A 21,791-nucleotide genomic window follows, 5' to 3' on the forward strand; every position below is an offset into this window, starting at 1 on the left:
GGGGGCATTTATCAGTTAAAAGTGCACAAAAAGGGAAATATAGGAACTCTTCTGCTTCAAAAAGGAAAATAAGTTCAGCTGAGCATTAAGTTCTATGAGCTGCTGGTTAATCTGCATGTAAAATTATTTCGCTGCATATCATAGATGTAGAGGCCTGATGCTGCTGCCATTGACGTTTATGACAAAATTTCTGTTGACTTCTATGGGCAAAGAAGCAGGCCAGAGATTGGAGTATGATATGTGAAAGCCAAAACATCATTTATCAAGGCAGTCAATTACTTTTAGGACCAAATTTATGTTTTTGTAATGTCTTACATTATAGATGGAAATGTTTTTGCAATCTTTTATTCACATTTAAATGTAACGAGCTTATTTTAAAACTGAAACATTCCCCTGCAGTTTCGTTGAACCCCCAAAATAAAAACTTCATGCAAGTACAAAAATAGTAAAACTGACTAGCAACTAAAGTGAAAACAAACAGGTTACTTTCACATTCCCAGATAATTAAAAGACTAAACAAGTAAATCTTAAGCAGGTAACGGTGAAAAGAAAATCAGATTTTTAAAATACCCTTTGCTTTTAGTAATTTAAAAAGTATAACTAGTAACCCAGCCCAAGTAACATTTTCTTTCCCCTTTCCTGTCTTCCCCTCACTAGTTTTTTGTGGATAGTATCTCTTTAAAATATTAGATTCTATAATGAACAGCTTACTATTGTTTTGATATCTGTGATGTTATAAGGCATTTCCTGATGTCACCCCCTTTTCCCTTTCCTGCCTTGTACTACAGACTCCAATCATTCACATCAGAACCATGGTTGGAAGAATTACTAGATCAGGAAAGGATTTACCTTTGCCAGAACGATATAGGTTCTTATAATCAACAGGTAGCTAGAGAAGAAAAAAACGTATTTTGCCAATAATATGTGAAATAGTTGGTAGAGTGCATTTTATCTGTTAAAAGCAAAAATGAGAGAAATACTGTAAAAATATTGTAGCAAATGGGGAGGAGACTCAATTCTTCTAGTTTGTTCTAATAGGATCAGGAGGAGACTTATGTACGGAAAAGTTGTGTAATACCAAATGTGTGGAGGAAGGTGTGTGACAGGAGAGAAAATGATTTAGAAATGCTAACATTTATTTCAAATGTTTCCTTACTTTGCATTGGCCAATCAATACCTATGAAATAAAACATATAATTCTTTCAGGATCCTTGAAGTATGGAAAAGGAAAATGTAAATGAAAGGATAGTCACCCACATAGGCTGGGAGATAATAAACATTGAAAGACAGATGATGAAAGAAGTGATTTTACAAAAAGTCTACCTGCAAATCTTATATCTTAAGCTTATTTGTTTTCAAATGATGACTTACTTAGGTTTGTAATAGGGTAAGCTGAAACTTTAGTGCACTGTAGATTGCATACACAACTGACTTAAATGATTTTCCTTTCCCAATTGTTTTAAAATGTTGAATGCAAAAAAAAATTTAAAAATAAAATGAAATAAAATGAAAATAAAGCATAAAATAGTGCATAAGTGCATTGATTTTAGTTGTGAACTTCCATATGGGTGAGAGAGGTATACAAAGGTCTCAAAGCTATAGGCTGGAACAAACTGTATATTGTAACATATGAATGGAAATTACTGAAAAACAGATAAAGGAAAGGGGACAATACAGTTTCTGTCTGGGAAGCTGTTCAAGGGTTAGAACAGGGAAAGAAAGATTGCAGTGGAAGGAAATATCCCACATCTCCCTCTCTACAAATAAATCAATAGTTGCAAATATTACTTTGAAATATTCTTAAAATAGAATTTTTCTTTTTTAAGATAAAGGGATAATGTGTTATGTGAAGCTAAACATACAGATGAAATGCTGTGTGTAGAAATGTACAGGCCTCCACATACTCCTAAACAGGTGCAGGAGTTGTGGAACTTCTCTTGCACAGGTATGGAGATAATATTTAAAATTTGCATTAGACTTATCAAAACCATTCTTTTGCTCCCTTAATTAAAATGTAATTATGGTTTTAAAAATGCTTTTCAGGCCAAGAGTTATGAGGCTTCATGAAGGCCAGACCACTTGAATGAATTTTCTTATTGACTATCCCAAAAGGGGCGGAAGACCCATTAATCTCATGCTGTTCTTTCTTATTTTGTAGGGAATGTGTAAAAGCTCCTGTTCTGGACAGAATGAAGATCAGCCAAGAGAGGTTGGTGCCTGTTCCCAGGTAAGGTACTGTTTGTTATTGATGGGTTTTGACATGTAGAGAAAATAGTATTTCTGTGAGGGGTAAGTAATACCTGACCCCCAGTCTTTTTGATTTTGCAGTTTATTGGTGACAGTTAATAGAAATCCAATTTTTTTTAGGGGTGGGGTGTTAAAATGCTGCAAAGCTGGCAAATTAATATGAAGTACTTCTAAAGTCTAATTAGTTACACAAAAGCAGCAAGGAAGGTAGCATCGTACTGGATTTCTCTGTAAAAGCATGTGAATAATATATGGTTATAGGAAGATGGCTTAATACTTTAAAACAGTGTGTATTCAAGCCCAAATCACATTAGAATACAAAATAAATTCCCGGTAAAAGATGCATTCTTCTTTTGTGGTTATGTTTGAAAAAAGGTTCTAAAATTAGTACTTCTTAAATCTTTGTAGTCGTCCTATATTAACAAATACATTTGATATGCTAAACATTTTAAAAATAGTGTATTTGGATTAACTGGAAGGAAAGATATTTGTCTTAAAAGAGCCCAGTAAAATTAAAATTAACTGGGAGTTTGAGAGTAACGTAAAGCGCTAAACAGGATGATTTGGGGGAAAATGCAATTCCTGGAGGCCAAATTAGTCAATAAGAAAACCTGTTTCTTGAGGAAGACTCTATATTTATGAGCAATTTTTTGGTTTTGATAATCATATCATATAACATTAATATCAGGGAAAGGAGTTGTGTTAAAGTGTTAGACGTTCTTTTGTATTATGGTAGTTCACCTGATCTTTCTATTTTGGACAATTTATTCCGCTCTGATAATTCAGGCATGAATAAAGTAAATTTCATTTAGCAAAACTGGATGTTTGTGGCACTAAAAAAAGGTTTAAATTGGTTGAAAATCTATAAAATCCATCATGTGATTCTGAAGCCTTTTAAAAGGCAAAATGCAAACAAAAATATCTTCATTGGTAAAATATGCAGTATCTGAAAACAGTAGAAATTGTTCTTAAGAGAGTATTGAAACAAATAATACATTGAGATTGGTAGTTAGGGTTTTGAAGCATCTTTTTCTCCCCCCCTCCGTCCCCTTGTCTCTCTATAAAGAGAAAAGAAAGTCTGCTGCTTAATGTAAAATAAATAAATAAATAAATACAATTGCAATGAAATGGTACGCTTGATTTCTGATAAAATTTGTATTTCTATCAATATTTAGGGTTTTTAACATGGGTACTGTAAAATAGTTAATATTTCAGTTTGTGGGGACAGAAATGTTTTAATATCTTTGTTTATACCTGAGGAATCCATTTCAGGAGTCCAGTTTCCCTGTTTGCAAAACACATTTTTATTAGATCAATGTATCTGGGTTAAGACTTACTTAAAATTACTTAATTAGGTTATACTGAAATTCTAAGTAATTTTAAAAGAGGGATTATGGTGATACGACAAAACATAACACTGTTTTAATTGAAATCCTTAAATAAAGGCCTTTTAACATGTCAATTTTTAAAATCTATAAATTTGGGGGGTTAAACGAGTACAAAATATGAAAAGGCCAAGCTCCTTATGGAACATATAATCCCATACCAGTGAGCAGGGATTTTATCTGTACGTCTGCAATCTGAGAGAAGTCCATTTACACTCCCAATTTGTTTCTGAGCCTCTCTTATACAGTGTTATCCTTTTCATGTCTTTAATGTGTATATGTAAAATGCTTATAAAATAGTTAAGGTCGGGTAATAGACAGAAGATGTGCAAAAAGAGGTAACAGTGTGGCTACGCTAAGATAGCTATTAGTTGATTGTGTTTTCTGTAAAAATTTTGAAAAATTTACCAAACTAAAAATTGCTACAGTGAAGAATAAATTCTAAATAATTGTATTTGTGTCATTTGGGATGGTGTGGATGTGAATTGTCTTTAAAAAAATACAGTACGTGTCTGGAAAAGAGTATCATGGAGAAATGCTTTTCCTGTTGTGTTTTCCTTGATTGAAGCTGATACACTGACTTAGGTTTGAAAGAAGATAATTAAAATTAAACTTTGTAAGAGAGTACATGCGTGTTTATTATTGAAGGGTTTTTTAAAAAGAAAACATCCCTATGTTGCTTTCTTCTGTATTGTTTATAGTTTCAAATAAATAATAAATGTATAGTGATTTATTTTTTAAAGTTAAATGTTTGTATGAAAAAATTTGTCAGTCAGTATGCTTTACCTGGCATTTTAATTTTTCAGAAATAGCAGAATGCTTTTAGATATTTGTTTTTGTTTCAGAGGTTGGAGCATAAACCATATTTCTGTGTAATCTGTCAGGCAGTTACACGTCTGACCATGTTATAGTTTGTAGCACTATAAATTAGAACCATTTGACTTGCATTTGTTGTCCAATGTTCTTTTTTAAATTAATTCAAATAAACTATATTTATAGAATGCAAACACGGAATTTTTTTAAAAAATCTGATTTTAATTAAAAACCAGGCATTCTTGTTGTAAGGATCTATTTCATAAAAGAGTATCCCTTCCCCCTTAAATTATTTATTTTAGTAACTGGTTCTGGTTGTGTGGTTCATTTTTCAATTTTTAATAGATGATTTGTATACACATAGTTTTTTGCTCATTTTAAAACAGAAGGAGTTGAACAACTGCTACAAGTGTTAGTGATACATATCTTAAATGTATATATGCATGTAACAAATATAGAAGGAGAAAGACAGAGAAAAACATGACAGTCTGAGTTTCATATTAGTTCAATTGCAGAAAAATAAACTCTCTCTTATAAAAGCCTTTTTAGGTTGTAAGGATATTTTTTAGTTAATGTGTCTATTAGAATTTGTCTTCTGAAATGTAGAAAAAATACATTTAAATAGGACTGTCACCTGCTTTTTTCTAAGTTAAAAAAGCAAAATAAATAATTATAATTGCGACCAGCAGCTTTGTACTGCAAAAATGTAGAAATCTGCAAGAAAATTAGCAAGTTATAAAAAAAGATTGAAGTTGAAAGTACAATTTATAAACATTTGATATCTGCTTTTGCAGATCTGTTGTTGTTTTGGAGCATTTTAAAATATCTTTTTCCATAGAAATGATCAAGGAGTCCTGTTATATGTGTGTGTTGGAGTGGAGAAAGCTAACATAATGCCTGTTGTTACTGTACCATATGTTAGCTGTTGTTTATACATTTTAGTAGTGTGGGGGGAAGTATATGAAATGGACTGTAGCTTTGGTGGCACAAACTTGTCTGGGCGTAACAAAGGGGTTAACAGAGGAGCTGAGCGTGTGCACTATGGGAGTTGTAGGCAATAAGAATGCTGGGAGCTGTCGTAAAACTCTCCTTGGCTTCTTCCTGTAATGGCCGATGGTAGGGAGATAATGGGGGTCTTTCTCTCGGCCCAAAGCCTCCTCGCCCCCATCTCCATGCAGTAAGCAGCGCAGATTTGGGCGCATTCGCGCCAGTTAGACGCGAAGAAGAAAAGGATCCAGTTGCACAAGGGAAATGCTGAACAAGGGAAAGGAGCTTTTCGATCTTTCTCTCTCTCCCCTGTGTTGCTGTAAAAGTCACCTTCCGGCCGGTCGCTGCCTTGCTGACAAAATGCTGTCTGGCTGTCAGGCGCTTGCTCCAGTCTCCGTTGAGTGCGCATCTCCCTTGCTGTGGGCTGTGTTATTTTATTTTCTCTCTCTCCTAGGCAGAACCTCGGCAGCAGACCCGGTACAGTATCCCTAGCTTGCTTTACATGCACTCAGGTTAGTTGTGTTTTTGCTTTGCCTTTTGGCACGTTTGCCAAGAGGATTCATTTAGCGCAGGCGCTCACCTGCTTTTCTGTGTCAGTGGAGCTGTTTGCCTTTCTGCTGTATCTGTTGCGAAAGTGAAGTGATTGACTTGTTCTTGCTCTCTAGCCCGTTCTCTGTAATGCCTGCCTGCGGAAGGGGACGGGGTGCGGGAGCAGGCAGGGAGGAGGGGAGAGTCCAAAACCACTTTGTAACTTTTACTCTGCTAATAAACATCTTTGTAGCAATAATGGATGTGTTTTACCTGTGTGCAGTGTGTCCTTGTCAACAGGTGCCATTCAGATGTCAGCTCCATAAAATTGGGCTGATGTTAGCAAAAATGAGATTCATATTCAACAAAAGGCCTAGAATAGTAAGCCTCTGTTCATAGGAAAATATGGGCCTTCGGCTGGCCTCAGTGTTTCAGGGTAACAGAGAATGTGAAGCTTGCTCTGGGTGTAGTTCTGGGGATTTGAGATATTTGTGAATATCCGATTTGGTCTGAACAGTGGCCCTGTCACCCAAAGACACTAAGGTGATAGAGAATGTGTAGCTGGTTATAGACAGCAGCCTCAGGAGCTTTTGGGATTTGTTTGATATTCAGTGGGCATAATTCGAACGAGTTCACTCTTCATTCCTGCATTACTGCCCATCAGTGCATTGCCCCTCAAGCACTTCCCAATGCACTCACATGTTCTTGGTGCGTATCCTTGGACATTTCTTTGATACTGCTCACTCATGTGACTTTCTGGCACCGGTTTCATGTGTGTCACTGTACATATATCCGTCTTTTTGTAGAGTTTGAGTCAAAATGAAAACACAAACTGCAAGAAATCAATCAGATTATTGGATCTAATGCTTATAACTGATAGGCTGCTTGTTCTATAGATAAGAGTTACAGAAACTATTTTTAGTGTGGAGAGGAGAAATTGGGATTTTAGTGGGGAAAATAGATGAAGGGAGAAACTGTGTTAGAGAACATGAAGCTATTGAAGCAATTCTGGGACTCCATTTCTGACTGAGGCATTTCCCCTGAGAGGAAAAGAGAGTGAAAACATGTGCAAATATTACACCTTATTTTATTTAGTTATCCACCCAAACTGCAAAGGTCAGATCCAGCTATTAACTTCTCATTTTCCAACCTGTCATTGGGTCTGGACCCATGTCTGCTTTATGCAAAGGAAGAAGGACATTGCTCAGTGTAATACATTTGTCAGCAGTGGAATTTTAAGTATGATTTTCATGCATCTTAAGAGTCTGACCCTGCAAGGTATTGAGCACCCCTAACTGTAAGTGACTTTAGTGGGAGGTGACAATACGCAGCACCTCACAGGATTTGGATGGTATAGTCTCATTTTTGTCAGTTTCTTTTCTTTTTATATGCATTTCACACACATCTCATGATTTCAAGAGAAAACATAATGTGTTCATTTGTTCAATCTGTTAGTTGCCCAGGAAAGATTGGATTCTCAAGATAAAACTAGAAAGAGAAATATTTCATAATACATTCACTTTCTCTTATAAATGTTGTAGTTCTGGGCTGGGAGACACTGAGCTCTCTTGGGACTGAGAGCATTCTCACATTTATATCAGAATTTGTAACACATTAAAAAAATCAGTTGTATTACAATCCCTAAATTATACAGGCACGAGTCTAATAGGCAATGTAAGGTTAACAAGGAAATCAATTTTTCTTAAACAGGAAAGAGGAGTTATTGTGTTGGCGGAAAGGTGTCCGTTTACCTGGGAAAGGAATTGTTGGGTGTACAATAAAGAAGAGACAAGATTCTAAACACTCATTCTACCTACCTTTGCTAATAGAAATCTGGATTCATATGTTGTTTCTACATTTGAGTTAAACTATAGAAGACGACTTTAGAAATGGAATAAAAAAGTTAAAAATGTCACAAGAACTTCACAGTATCAAAGAGAAGGCAAGTGCTTGTATGACATATCAACCACTGCCCTTTATATGAATTGCTAATTGGAATAACTGTCGGTCATTTCTTCAATCTGGAAATTAGTGCTTCTGGTTTTCAGTTCCTGATTAACTCAATAACATTCAGAATGTCCCCAAAAGAACAAACAGAACACACCCCTCCCCCAAGGAGTTTATAACCTAATTTTGGACGTCTGACAAAGGTTGCGAGCAGCAAGCAATGGGGACAGTGGCAAAGAGCAGTAGGAAATAAAATAGCTAAAATAATATATGATATGTAGATTTGATATGGGCACATCTTGAAATTCTCCTATTACAGTATTTTTATTTTTCTCATTATTTTAATTTCTTCTCTTTATGGGCCTTACCAGAAGAAGAATAGTTAAAATGTATTCTCTGTTAATCATTGCTATGCTCTGCACCAGGCTGACAGAGAGGAAAAGATAACTCCCACACCCAAGGAGTTTATATATTAAAGTGGACAGACTGTACAGTTTGGACACCTTGCGCAGCAGATGACCTATTGGAAGTCCACTCACACAATACTGTGATGACTTTATTTCCTGACTGGCTTTTTGTTGGAAGACTTCTTGGAAGAAGTGTTATAAGGAGGAATATAAATGAAAAGATGTATTTAGTGCCAACTTATTTAGTGTAGGGACTATTATGTCTTTTAAAGAAAGATATAATTAGCTCACTTGGGATGTTACTCAGGACTTACATTTTGTTCTGCTGCTGGGTTTTAGATCGCTTGGATAGAGGCATATCTTGGGGAAGATTTATTAAAGGGGGTGCTGTGTATCTTACTAAAGAGGAAGGATAGAAGTTGATAAAGTACAGGTAGGGACTGAAGAGAAACAGTCAAATAAAAGAGTCCCATTCAATTATACCACATGAAGGTACATGGAACATGTCAGGAGTCAAGCCCGACAGCTGCACCTGCTCAGTACTCCTGATATCCTAATGGTTGGCTGGCTGATGGACTGTCATGCCGGATTTGTCTGAGGAAGCCAGCAGGTCAGTTTTTATGCTTGTCTCTTGGTAAGCCTTGCTCCTGCTTTACTCATCCACAGCTGCAGTCCAGAGCCTATTTTGCACACAGTCTTATTCTAGTCCTGTCCTAGCCTTGCTTCTGCAACTATTTTCCTGAGTTCCTTGTAATCTGGCTCTGATTCCAACTCTCTCAACCTATTGGCTCTGGTATTTGGATTCAAACTGCTATGCCTGTCTCCTGTTCTGAGCACTAGGCCTGACTGCCTATTATAGGTCCCCTGATAGAACAATGATAATCAAGAGGACACAATAATACCAGGATACAAAATAAACAGGAATGACAAGAGTAGGTTGTGCTGGTGGGTATAAGGCGCTGTATGCAAAAGAAAACAGTCAAATATAGTAGGAATCTTAAATTAAGACCGGGTACATGTCACCTCATGAAGGGATGCAGAAATAAAATTTCTAGACACCATGAATGACTGCTCCTTGGAGCAACTAGTCCTGAAACCCACGAGGAGAGAGTCAATTCATTAGTTCTAAATGAGGCACAGGATCTGATCCAATAGGAGACTACAGCTGAATTGCTCAGTGACAAGTTAAAACGTAATTAAATTTAACATCCTCAAGGAAGAAGAATATCAGAAAAGCCCATCGCAGTCGTCGTCTTGTGTCCTTGTCACAAATTGGAATTTTTTCCAGAACTATGGTCTTTGTATCACTGTAACAAGGTCCTTCTTTTATGTAGTTCTCCCCAAGGAGTCAGCAAGTGAGCAGATGCTCCATGACCTGCAAATTACTGCACTCCTGTGTACTCCTGTCATTCGAGTAGCCCCGTTTGATCATGTCATTTTTCGACCTACCAGTTAGCATACGCAGGCAGTTCAGGTATCGCCATGTTGAACAGTTTTTATGGTCCCTCTGGGGAGGGCCTCCTGGGGTTTCAGATCTATTTCAGTGTATCCAAATGCATGTAATCTTTTATTCTGTAACTTCAATTGTGCCTTACAAACTGTTGTATCCAAAGACACATCACTAGTTATAACACTCGTATGTGATTTAAGGCGTTTGGTTATTCTTCTATATGACCTTAAAATGGATACCTTTGGTCCTGCCATGATGCTTCCCTTTGGCTTGCTATCTTTCTCCTGATATCAAGTGGTTCAGTGCTAGTGGGTATAGGCTATCTTTTTGGTGCTGGTTTTAGAATGCCTGTTATTAAACAGCAACTGTAGTGTAGAACAAGGTCTAGTTTCTTAGCCATAGACAGATTGTTCCTACACTAGACATGTATACTCTGCTGTTATACCAATGGTTTGCAAAGTAGCTGGATGAGCTCCCCATTTTGAGGTAACCAACTTTCGGAGGATGTTGCTGCAGACATTAACTTTCCCTTCCATCTTCTCTGCATGTGATTTGAAGGAAAGTTAGGCATGGATGGGGTTCATTTGATTAGCCAGTGGAATTTCATCTTGGCTGTGTTCAGTTTCTGCTTGGCTTCTCAATGGCATAAGTAAAAAGCTGTCACCTCTGTCTTGAAGGTGTTGATACAAAGCTGGTTCTTATTGTAATAAGCTGAGAGGTTGTTCAATGCACACGACAGTCTGTTCTCAACAATGGCAAAGTCCTACTTCTGTTTTGCAATCCATAGATCATAGGGATATATGAAGCTCTTCATATTATTTCTATGGGCTGGTCATTGGTATAGATGTTGAAGGTTGGTGGTAACACGTTGCCCTGTGGGAGGCCATTTTGTTGTTGTCTCCAGTGGCTCTGTTTCTTGCACATTTGTTCTCCAGAAGAGATCAGTTGAGCTGCACTAGATGGTGGTTGGGCATCCTATCTAGGACCCTATGAAATTTAGGTCAGTTTTGGTCAATTTCACAGTCACAGTTTTTTTTAAATTGTAAATGTCATGGTTTCAGGTACTTAATTCTGAATTTCATGGTGTCATAACCATGAGGCAGAGGGGGCTCAACCCAAAAAGGGAATTGTGGGGCAGAAAGGGCTGCAAGGCTATTGTAAGGAATTACAGAATTGCCGCCCTAACTTCTGTGCTGTAGCTGGTGGTGGCCAGGCACCCTCTGCCCAAGTGAGGGTTACATGATATGGGAGGATCCTCAATTGTGTGGAGAGCAGCATTGGCCTTATGGGTGGGCATTGTAGTCCGGGGGCGGGGTTGTGTTCACACACAGGCAGTCCAAGGCCCCTTTATTTCCCAAGTGCTGGGGTGTTAGGCCTGGAGCTGGGAAGGCGCAGCACTGGGGGCACTCTGGCTGAGAGTTTCTACCCTACAACAAGCTCCAGGTGCTGGTCCTGGCTAGGCTGGAAGGGATGGGCAGGGGTCTCTGCCAGGGCCAGGTCAGATGCACTTCTAGGAACTTTGCCAGGATGCAAGAAGCTCTGTGACTGCGAGTTCAGATCTCAAGGCAGCGGCATTGCCAGAGGCAGTATAGAAATAAGGATGGCATGATATGGTACTGCTACCCTTATTTCTGTGCTGCTGCTAGCTATGGCTCTGACATCAGAGCTGGGCAGTCAGTCAGCATCTGCTGCTCGCTAGCCACCCAGCTCTGAAGGCAGCACCGAAGTAAAGATGTCAATAATGTGACTCCCATACAATAGCCTTGTTTAAGAAATGCTGGTCTCCTCTTTAAAATCTCAGAGGGGTAGCCATGTTAGTCTGAATCTGCAAAAGCGGCAAGGAGTCCGGTGGCACCTTATAACTAACCGAAGTGTTGGAACATAAGCTTTCATGGGCAAAGACCCACTTCTCATGCATCTGACAAAGTGGGTCTTTGCCCATGAAAGCTTATGCTCCAACACTTCAGTTAGTCATAAGGTGCCACAAGACTCCTTGCCGCTTTCTTTAAAATCTGTATAGAATAAGGTAAAAGTATATATAAGACCAGATTTCATGGAGGAGGCTAGATTTCACGGTCTGACCATGACATGTCTGTCTTAGCTGTGAATTTGGTAGGGCCCTTATCGTATTTTAAACTCTGGCAAGTAGGTTGTGGCAGATGACTGTATTGTGTGCCACTGGTAAGTCTACAAACATAGCGTCTTCTATCATCCCTCTCTCAAATCCATCTTCTTTACGCTAGATGATATTTTATATTTGGTCACTGTAGGACTAAATTTGGATTGTTCCAGTATTAGATCCTGTACTATATGAGGTAAGAGATGATTAAGAAAAAGGCATTCATAAAGTTTATAAAGGTGGCATAATACTAATTTTGTCTTTAAGCTCTTTGGTTCAGAGGCATCCTTTCCTGGCTTCAGTGGAGCAATATCACAGGCTTGTTGCCATAATTTAGGGTACGTCTAGACTACAGAGTTTTGTCGACAGAAGTTTTATCGACAGATACTGTCGACAAAGCTTCTGTCGACAAAGAGCGTCTACACTACATTCAGTTCTGTCGACAAAGCAAGCTGCTTTGTTGACATGGCAGTGTAGACGCAAGGACAGTTTACATTCAATAACGCCTTCTGTCGACAGAAGGCATTATGCCTCGTAAAATGAGGTTTACCAGCGTCGACAAAACTGCTGAGTTCTGTTGACATTATGTCGACAGAACTCAGCGGTAGTGTAGACGCAGGTATAGTTTTGTCGACAAAAGTCCACTTTTGTCAACAAAACTCTGTAGTCTAGACACACCCTTAGATATAGTAAGGATTGATGACCAATTGTTAAAAAGGCATAATATCCATTACTTGGTGGGACCAAGGTGCTTAATCTGCTCCATGCATATATTGTTGAGTTCTGAAAAAATCCCAAATTTGAAATTGCAAAACTACTAACTGTGGTATGTAATTGTCACAGGGTGTTCTACTTGTTCCTGGAAGGCCTCTTCCTAGCCACACCAGTAAATTCACTCTGTCCGGGTGGTGCCCCTTCCTGCAGGTTCAATCCATTGCTCTCAGTCTTTCTGTCTCAGGAATCAGCTGCTCTCACTTCATGGATTTGCTTTCCAGCCAGGTCACCATGGTTTGTGTGTATCAAAGTCTCTTAAGACTGTTCCTGGTAATCTTCTCTTTCACTGCCCCTTAATGATGACACTTCCCCAGTGGCAGGTAGAGGAACCATGCCTTCTGCACTGGGCTCCAACTTGGGAACAAGCAGTCAAGATCTGTATAGTCCTGTTACTTACTGTTGTATCCCAGGGCTAATTAATTCCTGCTTTCTCTTATCTTTACAGAGACTGTAACCCTCTCCAATTCCTGCCCAGTTAAGCACCATCTCTAATTGGTTCTCATTACTCCCTGGCTCCTCCTTCAGGTGCAGTTTAAGCAGTTAATTGACTCATTTAGCCACCTTAACCCTTTCAGGCCTTGTGTGGGATGGACACTCCATCATAGTAAGCTATTACTTCTCAGCCTCTAACAGGAATGGAGAATAGCTAATTTGAACACCAATTTTTGAAAAAGTTTACGAAGGTAATGTGGGCAATTATAATCAAGTAAATTTAACTATAGGTAAATTAGCTGAAACTGTAGTAAGGAACAGAATTATCAGACACATATTCTGGATGCGTTTGGTGGGGCATGATTTCCCTTTACAAATCAATTAGATTTTTGAGGGGATCAACAAGTATGCGGACAAAGATGATCTAATTGTTCTAGTGTACTTAGACTTTCAGAGCGTCTTTAATGAGGTACCACAGCAATGGCTCTTAAGCAAAGCAGGCAGTCATGGGAGAAGAGGGAAGGTTCTCTCAGGGAACAGTAAATGGTTAAAAAAGGACACAAAAAGGAGGAGTTAAATGGTCAGTTTTCACAGGGGAGAGAGGTACATAGCAGGTTTCTCCAAGGTTTTATACTGGGGCTAGTGCTGTTCAACATATTCTTAAATCAACTTGGAAAAGGGGGTGATCTGGATGTGAGGAGGCAATTTCCAATATTACTCGATATAGTTAAAAACAAAAGAGACTGTGAAGAATAACAAAGTGATCTTCAAAAAACTGGTGGCTGGGTAACAAAATAGCAGATTAAATTCACTGCTGATAAGTGCAAAGTGCACATTGGAAAACACAATCCCAGTTATACATACAAAATGATGGGGTCTAAATGAGCTCAAGAAAGAGAGCTTGGAGTCGTTGAGGATTAGGGTGACCAGATGTCCCATTTTTAATGGGCCAGTCCTGTATTTAAGCTCTCTTGCAAGCACCCCTACTTTTTTGTTTTGTTTTAATGGGCCATTGTTCCTGTTTCTCCCCCCTCATTGGCATTGGTGGGTCCTACTGCTGGTTGGATTCTTGCTCGCAAGCTGCCCATCCACCAGCGGTCAGTGGGGGTCCAGTGGTGGTTGATGAGGGTGGGAGTGCAAGGTCGGTGGTCGGGTGGAGCAAACTGGTCCCCTTGCTGGTCTGTGAGTGCAGTTCCTGCTGCTTGCCAGCTCTTGGCCAGCACGCACTTCACCAGCCCTCTGCTCCATTTCCAGTCAGCACTGGCTGTTTGCTCTGGTGGCTGTTGAGTGCAGGCAGGCAGTGATCAGTTACATGTCACCTGTGCTGCCCACCCACTGGCCCTTTATATGCTTCTCCTCTTACTCTCTTTTACGTGCTCTGCTCCTTCACACTTCCCACCCCCACTCCACTGCTCCATCTCTCCCCTGGTGGGGTGCGTCCCACTCCTGGCACTGTGTGGAGAATCAGCCTCTGGTTGAATCATTCAGCTTTCCAACACTCTGGCTGGCAGACTCCTTCCTTCTCCCACTGCCTATGGCTGGGCTGACACCCGATGGAAGCTCAAGGCCCTGTACCTCGATGCAGGCCAGGAGGAGCCAAGCCCTGCATGTGCCAAAGCCTCATACTGTGCTGTCCTGGAAAAGCTTCTCTGCTCCTAAACAAAGCTCTGCAGTGGTGAGGAGGAAGCTATTTCTGCCTTCTGGGCAAGGGCATAGTACCCTTTTTGCACATTGGCCCTACCCCAGGTCCTGCCTCCAGGGCATGTTGGGCTTCTCTGTCTCGTAGGCATTTTTCCCTGCTGAGCCATCTCTCTGGTCAGGTTCGCTGAAGCCCCTGCAGACAGATTCTTTGAGCCCTGGAGCACAATGTGTCCTTAGGGCTTAATACCTTCCTGCCTGTGCTTTATCCAGGACACAGGAGGTGGTGGGTTATGTCAGTAGCCAGCAACAGCTTGGCTGTGTTAGCTGGTTTTCAACATTGTGCAGGCAGGATGGACCAAGCTACTTCCAGCCATAGGAGAGCTAAGGGTCAGGAGGAAAGAGGTGACCTCTCCAACACATGGACCATGCTTTGGTGTGAATACTGACAGAAATCTGGGAGTAGGGGGCTGTGACCTTGAATGCCTCCCATGGCTACATCTACATTGCATCCGTCTTGCGCAAAAGCCTATGCAAATGAAGCATGGATTAGCATATTGTTGTGCTTCATTTGCATAATTAATTGGGGGCTCATTTTTTTTAAGGAAGAACTGCTCTTGCGCAAGAGGAGTTTTTTTGCAAAAATGGAGCCTTGTAGATGGGTCCTTTTTGTGCAAAAGCCTCTTGTGCAAAAACGGCCCCTAATTAATTATGCAAATGAAGCACAACAATATGCTAATCCATGCTTCATTTGCATAGGCTTTTGCGCAAGAGGGATGCAATGTAGATGTAGCCCATGTTGCCTCCAGAAGCCATGCCAGGAGGTACCAGGAGAGGCGGGTCCATCACTGGAGCCTAGGCAGGCCTGGAGGGTGGAGAGCACTGAGTAGAGAAGGTCAGTCATTCCTGTCCCTATGTGAGAGAGGTGAATGGCAGTTTGTGTGTGCGTCGCTTCTCCCTATGCAAACCTTAAAGAAGGTAAATAAAAAGACTCCAGCTACGCAATATTTCTTTTTAGCGGGGGCTCAGTTGATGTTAATTTGAACGTTTGAATATCTGCATAGTTCTGACGGACCTTGAATTTGCTCAAATGCAAATTTTACCAGGTGTCCCATATTCAGCATAGGCAAATATTCCATAAACCTAAGGACCATAATTTCCATATGAAGAGAGAGGAAAAAAGGCTGGGAATGTTCAGTTTAGAGAACAGTCGATCAAAGGAGGATATATAGCAGTCTATAAAATCATGAGCAGTAATGTAGCACATCGTAGCACAAGAACCAGGGATATATGTACTGTCATATCCTCCTTTTATCAGCTGTTCTCTAAACCAGTGTCCACGAAACCACTTTGAGAAAGCTGCCAACTGGCTGCGCCGGTGTGTTTATTTACCGGCTCTGCGGCCACTGAGCCTCGCAGCTCTCATTGGCTCTGGTTCATTTTGGTGTTTGAACTCATACAGGGCCAGAGAGACTAAACTAAGGCAGAGATATTCCCAAGGATAACCCCTAGACCTCCCCTCCCCTGAACTGACAGATTACTACGTGTCTCTTGTTGTTAGTAATCATATATATTTGTATGCTTATACACTTATCACTTAAATCACTTATATTTGTATGCTTGCTTGTTTTAACATATGAATAACTCTTATTTCTTTTTCTGAATTAAAAAACAACACCTGTAACCAATTCTGTAATAGACTAACTAAGGGTTTATTATGTGAGATCTAAAGTACAAATTGTCCTTTAGGACTGAAAGTAATCTTAATATTTTGTGCTCTTTGGTATAGATGACCTCAGTCCAGCTTGGGTGGTGAGAGAGACTGGAGAGCCTACGTGGATTGTCACACCATGGTAAGATTGTTGGTGATGCAAGAGTTTACATTCTTTATTGGGTTGGTAAAATCTAATTATAGAACATACCACCAGTTTGAGGGGCTGTCCTGATTTTGACAGTAGGGTGGCCCTTCTGATAAGTCAGGCCATCACTGAACCAGCTAGGGCAGTGGTTCCCAGCCTTCTTTATACCATGGCAAACTCATTCAAAAACTGTTGGTGGACCAGCACCAAAATATTTGCGTATTCATTGTGCTAATTTTAACATATCAGGCAAATCAAAGGCGGGGGGACATGATGGTTAACAAGAATTTGAAAAACTGCAGCGCACACACATTTAAAAAACCCAATAAAATAGTTGCCAATACTTGTTAAAGAGTATTCCCATGTCCAATCCTTTCCCCTCAAATGCACCAGAATTAGAGAGGCAGTAATTAACAGTAGGGATGTTAGTGACTAGTTGACCAATGGCTTCCCGCGCCTCCTCTCCCCCGCTACTCCTTGCTGCCTCTATCAGGAGCCAGTGCTGCGGGGGACCATCTTAAAAGCCCCATAGCACTGTCTCTGCAGGAGGCAGGGGAAATAGGGGGTAGCACAGACAGGGTATAAGCCAAGAATCAGCTGATTCCCAGCTCGGGCCCAGTCCCAAACGCTGCACCTCTGCTTTTTAAATGTATTAAGAGCCTGTCGGCTCTTAATACACTTAGAAAGCAGAAGTGCAAGAAGGAGGACCTGGCACAAACCGGGACATCTGATTCCCAGTTTGTGCCGGGTCCCCCTGCTGTGCTCCAGCCTTTTTACATGTAAGGCTGGTGATCAGCAGTGGGACACGGACCGAGCCAGGAATCAGCTGGCTCAGCTTGTGCTGGGTCCCCCACTGCACTTCAGCCTTTTAAATGTATTTAAAGGGCAGAGCCACGGTGGGTTAGTTCCCAGAGCTGGGGGCTAACCCTGCTGCCACTCCCCTGCTTATCAACTAATTGATGGAAGGAGGGGAGGGAGGAGACCGGTCACAGGGCAACCACCCATCATGGGGCACTTGGCCCTGCCAGTTGTGGGACACTTGGCCCTGCCAGCTGGGGCACCCACTCTGCATGCAGCACTTGGCCCTGCTGGCTGGGATAGCTGCTCTCCATGCGGCCCCACCAGCTGGGCCATGTAGGGGCCGCTGTAGCTGGAAGCAGGGCCATGGTCAGGCTGCCCCAGTAGGGGCTCAAGCCATGGCACACCTGTCTGCCAACCACCCCACTCACCCTTCTTCTGTTCTGGGAAATGGGCGGGAAGGGAATTCCCTGGGAACCCCAGTGGATGGGACTAAATAAAATCTGGGGGCGTGGCCTGGTAATGCGCATGGCCCAGCAGACGGGTTTGTGGCCCGCCACCGGTCCACAGACTGGGGGTTGGGAACTGCTGAGCAAGGGTAATTTTACCCATTCTGGCCTCCTGTGCCCCCAGCCTGAAAAGGGCCAAGGTGATATTTCATACTAGCCAAAGAAGTGGAGTGTCTCTTCACATACCCAACACATTGGTACTTCAAGCACCACTTATAACTTCCCAAGACTACATTGGTAGATAAAGTCTCAGAACAATCTAGGAAGAAAAGTGAAGGCAGTGGCTGCAACTGATACCATATGTAGAGGGATAGCTACAGTATATTCATGAGACATGCATTCCTTGTAGTTCCTCAGGGAGCTTCAAATACCATACAAGACATACTTTTCAATTAATCTAATTTATTTAATGAGAAGACTGATGAGTCTCTACTCTCATTGAAAGTCTCTTGAATAATCCTCCACTCCCTTAGGCATTTACATCTCTTCCCTGAAGGGGAAAAAACCCAAACAGATGTACAAGCCATGACTGCCCTCCCAGCCATTTTACTACAAGTGGTCATTGAAACCACTATGCAAATACTAGAGGGTACAAAGGCTTATAAATACAGCTCTCTGTATTTATTCACAATCCCATTTACCGTCCAGGGGTTCTTTCTGACAAGATGATCAAGAAGCACCTACTCCTGTTGATACTATCTGCTATTGCTCCCTCCAACCTTTGGAAGATAGAAACCCATTCTCAACCTTTAGTGATTAAATGTTTTTATTCACAAATCAAAATTCTCAATGGTTACACTGACATCAGTAATCCCTTCCCTACAGGAGAAAATGTATCATCATTTCTTTTAATGTGATACTCTTATTTTCATGTGGACATTCATGCATCCCACAGGAAGTTTGTTAGCTTCTGACAGTACAAGAACACTATGTCTACTATGTTTCACGAGGCATAAGGAATCAGTCGGCAAAGGCTTCCCCAGCCAACCGATCTGCGTCTAGACTACGGCGCTGTGCCGGATCAGCTGATCGTTGGCACAGCGTGGCGGCCATGTTTATTTTATGAAGCGGGGATTATTTAAATCCCCGCTTCTTTGCCTCTGCCGGGTAAACTAGTTTACATGGCTCCGTCGATGGAGCCATGTAGTATAGACATACCCTCCCAGTTTACAGTACTTTCACTCAGGCTAGCAACTACACCCATGGTTATCACAAAGGTCTATGTCTGGGTGAGGGGCTTCTTACAGGTCTCTCCAGTCAGGGAGGTCCAGTCTGTAACTTTGTTCTTGCTCCATCTTCTGGCAGCTTTAGAAATCTGCATGAACAAAAAAAAGTCCACGTTACTCCCACTATAATGTTTATTAGGAGTGACCCTGGACTTGATTTCAACAGGGGACTATCTCCCTACAAATCTATTCCAGACCATGAACAGTTTTATAAGAAAATCATTTTCAGACCACAACTGTCACGTACTTCTGTAACACTGTTCACTCTACAGGCCTGGCTCTGGTACATCTACTTTGGTACCAGACAAAGACTTCATAAACATCAGAGTAGCAGTTCACAACAGAGTTATTCCTTCACTTGTGTAGTGGATTACTCTAGATACATCACACCAAAACCCAGTGTGACCATTTTCACAGATGCATCCTGTGATGGATTGGATCACAGAAATACCCTTGGTGTTGTCTCCTAGCATGATGACCAAGCCACTGATGCCTGCCTGCCTTGCCCTCTGGAGCTGCCCACTGCTGTCCTTCTGGGACAGAAGCTGTGGTCTCCCCCAGCCAAAGCACAGAGTTGGGGTCACCACACCCTGAAGAACCACACAGATGCTGAACTCATTCAGCTCTGGGAGGACTCAACTATAAGGCCTTTGACAACACCCAGTAAACCAACCCCCAAAGGGACCAAATCCGCAAATAAATCTCTTTCCTTGAGAAAGTTTTACACAGAGAAAGGTCATACAGATGTTTCCCCCTTTAACAATGAAAAAGAGAGATGCACAGTGGTTGCTCTCCCCAGGTAACCATGATTTACACGGGGCTTGATAATAAACATAAGTGTTTTTATTAAATATAAAAATAGGATTTAAGTGATTACAAATGAAATGGACAGATCAAAGTAAGTTCCTAAGTTATAACAAAAAATGCAGCTAATTCTAATACACTAAGAAATTTGTTTCAATCAAATTCTTACCCTAAACAGTTGTTCTTATCTCAAGTAAAATGCTTCGAGGCATAGTTGATCTTTACTCTGGCCTGGGCCTATGGTTTGTCAGAGTTCTTTACAGTTCTTTGTTTTCAGGTTTCTTCCTTTGTATCCTCTTAGGGTGGGCAAGGCAGTTTCAAAGGCCAGCTGAAGACAAAAACCTGATTGCTTTCCGTTCCTTAAATGAACTTTCCCCCAAGGCGGGAACCCTTTGTTCAGTTTTTCCAGCCATGTTGAAAAGTACTATATTTAAGATAGGTTCCAGTACCTAGCGGCATGGTCGTATGCCTTACTAAGGCACACAGTTTGGGCTTACAGGAAAAATAAAACCATTCATCAGTCATTGATCTGAGTACTGAGCCATTAAGTTCTTAGAGTATCACAAATGGCCCTCATTAGCACACTTAGAATTAAAAATAGATGCACACTTCTAAGTTCACATACAAGAATTATAAATGCACAAAAATAGGATATACATATTCAACAGATTGCACCTTTAAAGATATGTTACATGGCCTGTTTTTTGGACTATATATATTTGTATTCATAAGCCATTTTTCATAAAGCCTGGGAGTGGGGATGTGACTCATCTCTTATTGGATGGAGAGCTCACCTGGATAGCCTCAGTTTGCAAGGCCACTTGGATTCTTCGGGAGACCAGGATGGTGATAAACTAGAGCTGAGAGCAGTTTGTTTAGTTTGCAACACATTTCTCCGACTTATTCGATCCTGCCACGTCCAATTGTCAGACATTATGACCATGGTGTTTTACATAAACAGGATGGAACAAAATCCCTACCTCTCTGCTTAGAAGTAGTCAGTTGCCTGAATTGGTACATCAGAAACCAGATAGCTCTCTCTGCTACATACCTACCAACTAAATGGAATTGTTTAATCGGCACCAGCTCCCCCCTTTAATTGGTTAATTGGTTAAACACTGCATTTAACCAGTTAACCAATTAAATGGGATTTTACATCCATACTAGACAAGCTATATTACTAAGTTGTAGCAGTGTAACCAAAAATATCTGACAAATGGTGACCCTCAGATAATGGTTTGGAGGAAGAGTATCTTTAAAAAGAAGGGGAAATGAATAAGCCAACACAACCTGACTCCTGTGCCTCTTAATTCTCTGGGAAAACATAAAGAGAGGAAACACAGATACAGAGAAAACCAAGCATTACATGATTTCTGCTTGGCATCTGTGAAACACAAGTCATGCTATACTAACTTTCTCATCAACAATAGATGCGTTGGCTACAGGGAGGGCTGCAGACCCAATTTCATGTTCAACATAGCAGCACACAAAGATGCAATGAGAGAAAGATCATAGAATACTAGAACTGGAAGAAACCTCAAGAGGTCACCAAGTCCAGTCCCCTGCCCACACAGCAAGACCAAGCACAATTTAGCTCATCCCTGTCAGATATCTGTCTAACCTGCTCTTATATATTTCCAATGATGGAGATTCCACAACCTCCGTAGGCAATTTATTCCAGTGCTTAATCAAAGATGAATCTAGATAATACAATACAGTGAATAAACAATGAGCTATAGAAGGGAAACAAAGAGTTCATCAAATATGTTCCAGCAGATGAGGCAGGGGGTGAGGAATGCATCATATGAGGTAACGTATGTTGGTATTGGGACCAGTTCTTTAAATGTTGTCTTTTGTTCATTCCATAG

The 21,791-nt window shown here is 40.9% G+C and overlaps 1 long non-coding RNA gene across 13 annotated transcripts in view; it reads left to right on the top strand.

Moving 5' to 3' along the window:
- The window catches only part of LOC102445428 (uncharacterized), a 104,147-nt gene that overhangs the window by 74,755 nt on the left and 7,601 nt on the right, over nucleotides 1-21,791 (top strand). For 6 of the 13 annotated variants that reach the window (XR_012903526.1, XR_012903529.1, XR_012903528.1 and 3 more), the window contains 3 exons: nucleotides 2,159-2,227; nucleotides 13,103-13,182; nucleotides 16,517-16,580. This is a non-coding gene — a long non-coding RNA (uncharacterized LOC102445428). Of the gene's footprint in view, nucleotides 1-2,158; nucleotides 2,228-5,515; nucleotides 5,945-7,670; nucleotides 8,925-13,102; nucleotides 13,183-16,516; nucleotides 16,581-21,791 lie in introns of those variants that run through there. The other 7 variants (XR_012903527.1, XR_012903524.1, XR_012903525.1 and 4 more) reach the window with 7 other exon arrangements.

The sequence above is a fragment of the Pelodiscus sinensis genome, chromosome 4 (genome assembly GCF_049634645.1).
Source record: "Pelodiscus sinensis isolate JC-2024 chromosome 4, ASM4963464v1, whole genome shotgun sequence".
NCBI classification, from domain to species: Eukaryota; Metazoa; Chordata; order Testudines; family Trionychidae; genus Pelodiscus; species Pelodiscus sinensis.